This window comes from Carcharhinus amblyrhynchos, chromosome 3 (assembly GCF_965287045.1).
Source record: "Carcharhinus amblyrhynchos chromosome 3, sCarAmb.v2.hapA, whole genome shotgun sequence".
In the NCBI taxonomy this organism is placed as follows: Eukaryota; Metazoa; Chordata; class Chondrichthyes; order Carcharhiniformes; family Carcharhinidae; genus Carcharhinus; species Carcharhinus amblyrhynchos.
In genome coordinates, this window is record NC_137326.1 from 86,025,055 (window position 1) to 86,037,328 (window position 12,274).

A 12,274-nucleotide genomic window follows, 5' to 3' on the forward strand; every position below is an offset into this window, starting at 1 on the left:
GGTGCCACTTGTTCTCCTGGGTTTTTTTTCAACCAGCACATAAATAACTTATCATGTTATTTGTTGTTATTCTTTGTTATCCTGCTTCACAGGCCTGAAGTACTTCCTTCAGTCCTTTTACGCTTCTTCTAATCCTTTCTTCTTCAAAATGAATTCATCATTATAGCAGTTCACATCATTCCTGTCTGTCAGCAACTCGACTTTCCTTTCCACTACTTCAAAGATAGTCAAAAGTTTGAAGCTTTGTGGGGGAGGCATTGAGGGTCAAAGTTTGACTTGCACCAAAAGTGAGTGTAAATTGGTGGAGTGATACTTCTGCACTTTGCATTGTGTTCGCATGATGCCCAAGGCAAATGAGGTTTCAGCCTTTTTTTGAATGAATTGATGAGCTGCGGGGTTGCAAATAGTTGCCCAATGTAACATGTTGGTTCCAGTTGATACATTTTGTTTGCCTCAGGCAGGTGCTGGAAGGGAATGGAGGGAGGTAATCCAGACAGACATGAAACTATGGGAAGAATTTTACTGACTCGTCCTCCATGGGAATTGGAACAGGCGAGGGGCGAATCATGGGAAGATCCGTAAATTTTCGTGTGGGATTTTGTGGTTTCAGGGCAAGTGCAGCAAGTGTGGAAACAGGAGGATTCTTGTGTCTAGCCCCACAGAAATGTAACTGAAGATGTTTTGGGACTGCTTTCCACAACGGTTCTAGCGATCCAACAAACAAGAACCAGTATTTATATAGCAACTCTTAACATTGTAATACATCCCAAGGACATTCACAGGAGTTTTATTAAACTCAAAAGTTGACCTTGCGCCACAGAAGGAAATATTAGCACGGATAACCAAAAACCTAGACAGAGAAATGTAGGTTTTAAAGAGCATCTCAAAGGAAGAAAGAGAGGCAGGGAGATTTAAGAGCACGAATTCCACAGCATGGGCCCTGGAAATCTGGATAAAAATCATTTACAGGATGTGGGTGTTGATGGTTAGACCAGCTTTTATTGCCCATCCCTAGTTGCCTTTGAGAAGGTGGTGGTGAGCTGTCCTCTTGAACCGTTGCAATTCCTACGGTGTAGGTACAACTATAGTGCTGTTAGGGAGGCAGTTCCAGGATTTTGAACCCGCTATGGTGAAGGAATTTTGACATATTTCCAAGTTAGGATGGTGAGTGACGTGGAGGGGAATCTCCAGGCTGTAGTGTTCCCAAGTATCTGCCACTCTTGTTCTTCTAGATGGTAGTGGCTGAGAGTTTGGATGCTGGGGTGATTAAAATTGGGGATGTTCAAGTGTCCAGAATTGAAGGGTGCAGATATTCCGACATTGCAGGCAATTTTCTGGTCACAGTTAGGTAGATAAGAATAGAAACATGTGAATGCAGTCACACCCAGCTGGATGATTATGGGGAGCATTTGCGGAGGATGGTATAGCCACCCATTTAAAGACTGCGGACAGATTGAAAGAACACAGAAGGAATGTTCACCTTTGTTATAATCACCTAGGATCTCAACTGTGACTTTAAGAGTAGTTTTGTGCTGTGACAAGGCCAGAGACCAGATTGTAGGGACTCAAACAGGGACTTCTGGGAAGGATGGGCAGAAATTTGGACATTGCAACGTGTTCGTGGACTTTGGAGAGGAGGGAAAGTTGGAAATGGAACCATAGTCTGTAAAGGTTAGTGTTTTGAGGAGAGCAGTGATAATGGGAGATTTAAAGGTGACGACAAATGCTAACAATATCAGCTAATATGGGAACCTGGAGGGGAGTCTGGGTAGTTTGTAGTTGAATGGGAATAAGATTAAGGTGAGTTCAGAGAGGGCATAAAGTGAAATGGGAGAAACTGAAGAAATATGCAAGCTCAATGTGGGGGGAGGGGTAGTGGGGGGGCAGTGGTGATGGGGGGTAGGGGTGAAGTGGGGTAGGGATGCAGTTTAAAAAAAAGTTTGTCTGTGGGTTGAGTGAAAGGAAGGAAGCAGCAGAAGCTCTATCAGGGGAAGAGGCTTAAGACCTCAGATAATGAGACAGAGTTTCCACAGTGATTTTCAGTCCTTGTCCACTAGTTTCTTGATGTGAAAAATGGATGGATATGAATTAAATTTCTTCCCTCCGATTTCAATACTATAGACTTAACATACATTCACAAGGGAATTGGTTATTCCAAACAGATAGAATGCAAAATGGGAGGTAAAATCTTTGGGGTAAATTTTTCTGTCCTACCTGCCTTGGGAATCATAGTGGGTGAGACAGAAAATTTGGCAGACTGATTGAAGGCCTGTTGACCTTCAATCATGTCTTGGGACATGTGCAGCAGGAAAATCCCACCCTTGATAACTGGAACAGATGATTTGTGGTACTGAAATGGACAACTTAGATCAGGTATTGAAGACTCAGAAGCCATTTAGGTGAGGCTGAAATTCTAAACCTGCTGTTAACCGTAATGTTAGGTGTAGCTATAAAGTTTATTTATTAGTCGCAACTAAGGCTTACATTAATACCACAATGACGTTACTGTGAAATTCCCCTAGTCTCACACATTCCAGCACCTTCTCTGGTCAGTGCACCTAACCAGTACGTCTTTCAGACTGTGGGAGGAAACTGGAGCACCCAGGGGAAATCCACACAGTCACAGGGAGAACGTGCAAACTCCACACAGACATTGACTCAAGCCAGGAGTTGAACCTGGAACCCCAATGCTGTGAGGCAGCAGTGCTAATCACTGTGCCACTGTGCTGCACCACTATAAGGCATTCATACATAAATTAGGGAAACATGTAAGAAACCTATTACAATTGTGGTGATTAATTTCAATTTGCATGTTACATATGGGGAATAAATTACCATTTCTGGACATGATTAGAGTCTGCTCTATGACCCAAAACAAAAGAAGAACAATAGAAATAAAATGGTACCGATGCTGAAATTATGAAATAAAACAAAGTGCTGGAAATATTCAGCAGGTCTGGCAGTTTGAGGACTTCAAAGGGGTTTGATCTCACCTGCAGCTTCTGATTAGGGACAAAGCAATATCTGTGCTGCAGAACTGAATGCCATAATGATTTAGAATCCTGCCAAGTGATCAGGAGACATGGAGGTTAAAGCGATCTGGCCACTTCAGAACTTGCACTGCTGACAGGCAGGAATGCACAAGTAGATCACAAGGACTGCCTGAAGTTAACCCTTAGGGTGGCATGGTAACACAGTGGTTAGCACTGCTGCTTCACAGCTCCAGGGACCTGGGTTCGATTCCCGGCTTGGGTCACTATCAGTGTGGAGTTTGCACATTCTCCTTGTGTCTGCGTGGGTTTCCTCCAGGTGCTTCGGTTTCCTCCCACAGTCCAAAGATGTGCGGGTTAGGTTGATTGGCCGTGCTAAAATTGCTCTTAGTGTCCTGAGATGCATCGGTTAGAGGGATTAGTGAATAAAATATATGTAGGGATATGGGGGTAGCGCCTGGGTGGGATTGTGGTCAGTGCAGACTTGATGGGCTGAATGGCCTCTTTCTGTGCTGAAGGGCTTCTACGATTCCATGAAATCACCATGCCGGAGGTGATCTTCAGGTCTGCCAGGGCTAGAAGGGGCAGTCCAGCCATGACACTCCCATCCTGGTTTAGAGTAGCAAGGTAAACCCCTTGCCCCTAGCCAATTCCCAGGACTCTTAAAGACACTTCCTCTGCAGGGTGGCAGTAGCAGAGGGGCAAATGCCAACTGGATATACCTCTTCGAGCCCTCTTGGGTCCAAGGTGCCATGTCAGGTTGTTAGTGCCAGGATACGAGGGGGCAGTGCACTGTTGGCACTATCAAGGTGCTTGGCCTGAAGAGAAGTTGAGTGGGCGTCTGAGGGAGGAGGGGGGGGCTGATTGGGGTTCTGAGGGGTGAGAGGACTGAGTGGGGGTCAGGTCAGATAAATCTCATGCCTACATGGTGTTGAGGAGTGGTAGATGCCTCTCATTGCTGAAGGGTTGGTGATGCTTCCTCAATCCTCGGGGTCCAATATGTCAGGTTCTTGCTTGTGAGGACCTGCACCAAAACCCATCCAATGCAGATCCCGCTGGGCAGCTGTATGAATAACAAGGGACATTTAACTCGAGCATTAAACCTGCTAATGACAGTTAAATGGGTGAATTTAAATATTAATTCCCACCCAATCTGAATGGGAGCCTGACCAATGCCAGCTGCACAGCCTGGGAGGATCACGCTGGCATTGGCAACTGGCACAAAACCGGCTTTCCCGCTGACACACAATTGTCCGGGTCGTTGTGAATCATAATCAGGGCTCGTGGGCCTGGAGAATCTGCCCAGCCGCACCCCATGAATAGAAAATGAAAATCTGAATTTCTGAGAAATCCTGGGGGATCATAATCAATAGACCAAGAAATTTTAAAAAACGTGCCCAAACATTCATGCCTCAGAAATCTTGCTTTCAGGATCCTTTCAATATTAGGATATTGTTCTATTGTTTTGCTCACAATGTCAAGTTCATGTGCAAGTTCATTGGGCTGCTTTTCCATCCATCTTTTTATAAATTGACACTCTGTCATTTCTTTGGCACAAGGCTAGTGCTTCCCTTAATGTATCCATCAGGATGTTACTGAATCATTGAATGATTCCTTTAAAATTCTACAATGAAGTCCACTGGGGTCTGTATCTGACTTTCTCTTAAAACTGTCCTTAATCTATTACTTTGGCTTTAGAACATGATAGAAATTTACCAAGAAATAAAAGATGTCCTTAATGTCTGCTTTGTGTCAATGTCCACAAATGATTCTGAAGGCTCCATCCCAGCACAGGATTAGAATTTAAAGGATAAAAAGAAGACAGAGTAAGGATAGGCTAAAGTGAAAATTATAGCAGAATTCTGCATGCTATTCCAAGTCATAGATCTTCGTTGATAAATCTACTGTAGGACTTTAAGGGAATAATGGAGTGAATTGAAAAGGGAAAGCAGTAGATTTAACATACTGAGACTTCAGCTAAGGCTTTGACATTGCATTGCGTAGGAGACTATGAAGTAGCAAGCTATGCAGCAGAGGGAAGCTGTGTTAGGGAATAGCTAGATCAGTCAGAGTGCAAATGACAGCTCTTAAAAGTAGCATCATTAAGATTAAAAATGGAACTCAGAATGCAACTCTGGAGGGAGGGAAAATAATAAAACTCTCAAGTTGCTGATAATTCTGAACAATAATATAGTCAGAAAAACAAAACAAATGGACCAGCTGCATTGGGTATGGTTGGGAGATGAGGATGGCATGGTGATTAGCACTTGCCTCACCGCACCAGGGACCTGGATTCAATTCCGGCCTCGGATCATTGTCTGTGTGGAGTTTGCACATTCGCCCCATGTCTGTATGAGTTTCCTCCAGGTGCTCCAGTGTGCTCCCACAGTCCAAAGATATGCAGGTTAGGTTAATTGACCATGATAAATTAACTCTAGTGTTAGGGAGATTGGCAGGGGTCACAGGAATAAGGTCTGGGTGGGATTGTGGTCAGTGCTAACTCAAAGAGCTGAATGGCTTCCTTCTGTCAGAATTATATGATTCTATAATTCGGACTTGACCTGCGTTGGATGAAGCAGATTTCTTGGCTGCAAAACTTGGCTCTGGAGCTCCATTTTCATGCCTCAGGAACCAACCGAAAAAAGACATCAACCCTTCAACCCTCAGTTCCAAATGCAGTCCACACCATTTACTATATTGTGAAAACTGTAAGTACATGTGCGTACTGGAAATAAGCAGTGGACAGATTGTGATGTTAGTTGGCTGTCAATGTTGACCACCTTTTCATTGCCCATTTTGGACCATGCCCCATCCAGTTACCACCCCCTTTTTAAATCGGCACAACCATCCATCTTACAGAAGTGTTTTAGGCTATCTATTTTGACTGCTGTGTTAATGAAAATCAGAATGAATGGCCTCTGAGCACACTTGTAGTAGGGACCATTGAAAGAAAATGGAGGCAGTCTTTATCCATGTAGGATCTTAAGGGAAAACCTCTCCTCCATCCAGTAGCAGTGTGTCGAATGGCAAGTGCTTCATTGGGGAGATAAAGTACAACTCTGCAACTGGACTAGAAGCTTCAGAACTGGGTGAGAATGGCACCGTCAGTGACTGTCAAGGTGACTGTGATTCTGAATTAAAACACTAGTGTATCCTTTCAGGTTAAAAATAATAACATTGCCAACATATCGTAATTCACCATCCATTAATGTATCTGGAAGGTCAGGGAGGCAAATGCAGATCAGGAGAGGGAACTTCATTGTCTTTTCTGTAAACAAAGTGAATCAGGAGGAATGGACACATGGCTTTCCTGGGATAGTGGCTTCCCCCTATTGCAGGGAACCATTGACAGCACTACAGCATTGGCCTTGTGGGTGCTGTAGCTCAATGCAGAGATGTACCAAATGCACATGTGGTATCACTCGAGGTGCAATTGATGTGTGATCACACCAAGAACATCATGCTGGTGAATGCCCACTGGCAGCAGTCATAATGACTTCATCCTGCACCAGTTGGCTCCAACCAACTTTGAACCACCATTTTGAACCAGTAGGTGGCTGCTTGATGACAAGAGCTATCTGCTATACACATGACTTATAATACTTTCCCAACCCCATTATATGTGGTTAGAACTTCAACAATTGCAATGAGAAATGTCACAGAGTGACCGTCAGAGCCCATGTGGCTTTGTTGCTTGCTCTGCTCAGGAAAACCCTCCTTTCAACCTCTGTGCTAATGTATCCAGCGCTACATCTGAGAAACCAGAATCCCTCGCTTTGACCTGTTACACAATTCTCAAAATATATATTGAAGTTTTAAGTTTATTAGTGTCATAAATAGACTATGTTAACACTGCAATGAAGTTACTGTGAAAATCTCCTAGTCACCACGCTCTGGCACCCGTTTCAGGACACTGAGGGAGAATGTAGCATGGCCATTGCACCTTACCAGCATGTCTTTTTGACTGTGGGAGGAAACAAGAGCACCCAGCAGAAATGCACGCAGGCATGGATAGAACATGCAAACTCTGCACAGGCAATGACCTAAACCAGGGATCAAACCCAGTCCCTGAATCTGAGGCAGAAGTGCAAACCACTGTGACACCATGCTGTCCAAATAGTCTGATTTCCACTGCATGGCATCTAGGATCTGAGTGAACAGGGCAACAACTGTATATCTTCTTAACTATTCAGGTTATAAGAGTGTGAAATGAATAGCACCTTACCTGAACAAGAACACACATGTTTTAGTGGATGAATTCAATGTCAAATCAAGCACAGAAAGGTTAATAGAGAAGAGAAAGAATATTAGAGAAAAGGGACAAAGGAAAAGTGTTTGAAAACATCTTCCACAGAAAATAAAACTGAAAGGAATGAGATGCCACACTCATTATCATTTATTTTCAAGTAATTAACATTTATCACATTGTTAAAAGGATATTTGGATTTGCAAGGACTTGACATAATTTTCTGTAGTGAATTTATTTAGTATCAACATTACAAATGTGCCTTGCTACAATCTGAATAGGGAACCACAAAGCAACTGTAGGCTTACAAAGGAAAAGGAAGAATGAAGCATCTCGGACCACCTCTTGCTTTAGTCATCATCTACTGTAACATTTGCACATGTAATCTTGCTATGATTTTATCAACGATTTTTGGCTGATATTTCTAAAAGGTTAAATTCCGCATTTTGCCCTAACAATAATCCTGCAAACTGAATCCAGGTTAATCACCAGGGTATTTTGGAATGTAAATTTGTAAGGAAAAGACAGATTATTGCATTTAACCTTGAGAGCTTTGATGCAGTTGTGATAATTCACTTTATTTAATTTCTTCATTCTATTCGCCTGATAGGAGGTATATGAGGGGAAGGATTTCAACCCTAATGCTGACTTTGATTGTGTAATGGTCGAATCCTGATCTCTTAAAATGCCGGGGTAGATTTTCAGCTTGTTGCCTGAAACGAATGGAAAGGAAAGTTGGCTGGTTTTGGTAATAAGAAGGCACTGTACAATGACAGTTTAACACAAAGACAGCACGTTGAAAATTTACTCTTCACCATGTCTGTCTGCTTGTATGTTTCTCTCTCCCTCTCTCCCACATGTCATTACGCTTTCTCTTGTACAGAGAGCAGTCTGTGTCTTGACAGTAGTGAGATCCTGTTCATTGTACATTGCAAGTTGAAATAAACTAACTTGGCTAGCAATGAAAAGTCCACATTTAGAGCTTATTTGTTGCACCTTAAGTATTCATAAACCAAGGAGAACTGTCCTAATAATGGAAAGAATGAACACTGTGCATTTATGTACCTATGTAAAATCAATGGTAATTTTGAAGCAGTGTCGATCTTGTTGGAATGCTTTTGGTCTACCTTACCTTCCATAAATAAAAAGAGAATATATGCAGCTTGTAGAATTCAGCTTCAATCTTTATGGTCATATTATCATTAGGCCTAGTAAGAAATCTCATAACACCAGGTTAAAGTCCGATAGGTTTATTTGGAATCATGGGCTTTGGAGCGCTGCTCCTTACTTACCTGAGGAGGGAGCAGCACTCTGAAAACCCGTGATTCCAAATAAGCCTGTTGGACTTTAACCTGGTGTTGAGACTTCTTATTGTGCCCACTCCAATTCAATGTCGGCATCTCCATCATTAGGCCTGTTAGGAACACACAATAAATATGGTATATGTGACACACTAGATTGTATGGCATGGGAGTGACTGCAGATGACGCATCCAAGAGACCCATAAAGTATTTGAGATGTTTATTGTAGAAAAATGATGAAGTCAGACAGATAGGGAAAAGAAAAAACGTCAGCACAAAACAAATGGAGCAGTCTCCAAGAAAGGACAGGGTATCTGAGGGTTGTAAAAGGAAACATCTTTGAATTGGACAATCTAGGATACTGTTGAAATGAATAAAAGCATCAGGATGCAGAGTTCAAGGGATGCTTATATTGCCTCCATATATCCATGCTTGGAAAAGTGATGATATTAATTGAGAAGATATACAGTTGAAGCATTTTAACGCTCTGTATCCTACCACTCCATCCCATCTTCCTCCTCTTTTTCTATATCCTTACCCTCCTCTTCTGAATAACGGTGTCCTTCCAGAGCCTTACCATCTTCAAGGTCCACACAACCCTGTAGGGCCAAGTAACGGAGATTGTAGCTGACCACTGTGTGCAAAGATTTTGTAGGAGTCAATTGGAAAACAACACTTTGACAAGATCACCTCCTTCAGAAGGCTGATGGTCTTAGTTTTGGTGATCTTTGTAAGCTGATTTTTGTTGTATCCTCAGTATCCATCCTTTTAAGACGTATCACAACACCAGGATAAAATCCAACAGCTTTATTTGGAATCAAACCGTTAGGTATAGGTTGGACTTTAAGCTGGTGTTGAGAGCCTTCTTTACAATGCCCATCCCAGTCCTATGCTGGCATCTCCACATCATCCTTTTAAGAGAAATCTCTTGAGCCCCGGGATCCATCCATGGATTTGGGAGTAGAATGAAAGTCTGAGGTAGCCTGAATTGCTAGAGGATGAAGGATTCATGGCAGTTGACAGGAGATGGAGCTCGTACATGGAGAAAGCACTTATGGTTATATACCAACTGAACACTGAAGGAGTGGAAGATCTTCTTGTTAATGAATTGAACTGGCTTGTCACTGGGTGCAGCAATAGCCAATGGGTGCAACTGATGTTGTCCTGCATCTGGGGGAATTCGGTGATTGTAAAAAATAAATTTGGCATCTGTCCCTGTGAAGCCCTGGGTGGGATTTTCCGGCTGTGCTCGCCCTCAAAAACTGGAGAATCCTGTGTGAGGTCGATGGAGCTTTGCATGGTGCATCCTCCCATCGGCTATGATTCCCATAGTGGGTGGAATGGAAAAATTCCCCTCCATGTCTGTCTCAAACCAAATCATAGAATCCCTACAATACAGAAGGAGGCTATTTGGCCCATCGAGTCTGCATCGACCACAATCCCACCCACACCCTCTGTCTGTAACCCCACATGTTTACCCTGCTAGTCCCCTGACACTAGGGTCAATTTAGTGTGGCCAATCAACCAACTCTGCACATTTTTTGGACTGTGGATGGAAACCTGAGCACCCAGAGGAAACCCACGCAGACATGGGGAAAATATACAAACTCCACATGGACAGTAACTTGAGGCCAGAATTGAACCCACATCCCTGGCGTTGTGAGCCAGTAGTGCTAACCACTGTGCCACCTTGTTGCCCCCAAGTGCACTGTCCACCTCTGACAAGAGTGACATGTGAGATGTGAGTGTGCAATCTTTTGAGCGATGCCATCAAGGGCCACAACCATAGCTTGGAAGGAACCAAACATGAGGATGTTCAAGGCTGCAGTGACTTTGATGGCTATTGAAGGTGAACGGCAATTAGTGCTGTGAGATGAGGTCTTCAGCAGCCAAGGCACAGATACCTCGACAGTGGCACCGTGTCTTGGATGTCTACAGGAAGCTTCAACTTCTCTGTTGAAGGGTATGCAGGTGCCTGTTGACTCCCAGCACCCCCACCTTCCTGCAGTGGATGTTGCTCCTCATTGCCACTGGAGCCAAAATCTGAGATTATGCCCCTATTATCAATCATAGTTTTCCTTATAATCAAGTGTCCTCCCAATTGTCCTTGGCTGCCTTGTCTCCTTCTTGTATACCCCAGGAGGGTGGCGATCAAGAGCTTACTGCCTACTCTACCACAACCTATTTTGTTTCAATGTCACCTGTCTCTGAATAAGCTAGCTCCCTCTATGTTGTTTGTCCTTTTACTATGTCAGATGGTAAAGCCGCCATAGTCCCAGATGACTGTAGGCTGCTTTCCCCTTTGAGGGGGAAAGCTGACTGGTGCTTTTTAACCTGGTGATCAACATACCTCAGGTGTGGGGCAAGAATGAAAAAGCAGGTCTTCATGAATAGACTCGGCCAATACAGGAATTGAATCCATACTTTTGGCATCAGTCTGCATCATGAACTAGCTGTTTAGCCAACAAAACTAGAACTGTACTTGTTAACACCGTGGGGCAGTAGGATTGCTCCCCATTGTGTCTCTCCCTCCAGTCCCTGGTCTGTAACAGATACTATGTTGCCTTGTGCCCTGGTGAAAAGATCAAAGCATCCTCGTTAATGACTTCTTCAACTAGCTTAACAAACCTAAATTAAGCCTTAACTCTGCTGAAAATGGTCAGTTGTGTTCCTGAGGCTGAGAAACTGACATGCCGACCAGCACTGGTATTTTCAACCCTTGTCCACCTCGTTCACGCTCCTGGTTGGACCCACAGATTCAGCCCCTTTGTTTGTTTTCTTTGATAATACTACTTCACGAACCATCTTTCAATCTTCATGAATCAAGCGACATGGTGGCACAGTGGTTAGTACTGCTGCCTCACAGCGCCAGGGACCCAGGTCCGATTCCTGGCTTGGGTCACTGTCTGTGTGGAGTTTGCACGTTCTCCCCATGTTTGCATGGGTTTCCCCTGGTGTTCCGGCTTCCTCCCACAGTCTAAAAGATGTGCTGGTCAGACGCATTGACCCGAACAAGTGCCAGAGTTTGGCAACTAGGGGAATTACATAGTAACTTCATTGCAGTGTTAATGTAAGCCTTACTCATGTCTAATGAGTAAACTTTAAACATGAACAATCAATTCGCTATGTGAACCAATTGCTCAAGTACAACCTTCTTCATTTCACCAGCAATCTGGATTAAATGATATTGTATCCTGTCAATCTTCAGTGCATTAAATTCAACACTTGAATGGTTGCTTCCATGGAAGTAATTTTTGACATTACTTCAGGTATTACTTAGTAATACCTGATCTCTACAAGTGAAAATAAATGCAAAATATCTTCACCCCGTTGGTCACGTCCTTAGTTTCATACAATGACTAAAATGGAGTAAAATCAGACGGGGTACAAAATGATCAATAATCCAATCCCACCAGTTTCCCATTGGGAATGTTGGGTTAAAATGATCTTCAATCATCTATTTTAATTCATAGAATCCAAATTTTATTTTGTGTACTTTTGGCATGAGTTCCTGGCAGCGGAATTGCCTTTTCTCAACCCTGATGCTCCCTTTGCTGGCGTGAATTGAAATGATTAGCAGAATCCATTACTATGTTACACCTTGATATGGAATCCAATTATTTCACTCACTTGCCTCAAGTTTATATATATCAAGAAACACTTCATTTCGAATAATTATAATTCTATCTTCATATGCAATTAACAATCAATTTATTTCAAGTATTGACAGTCCTTTT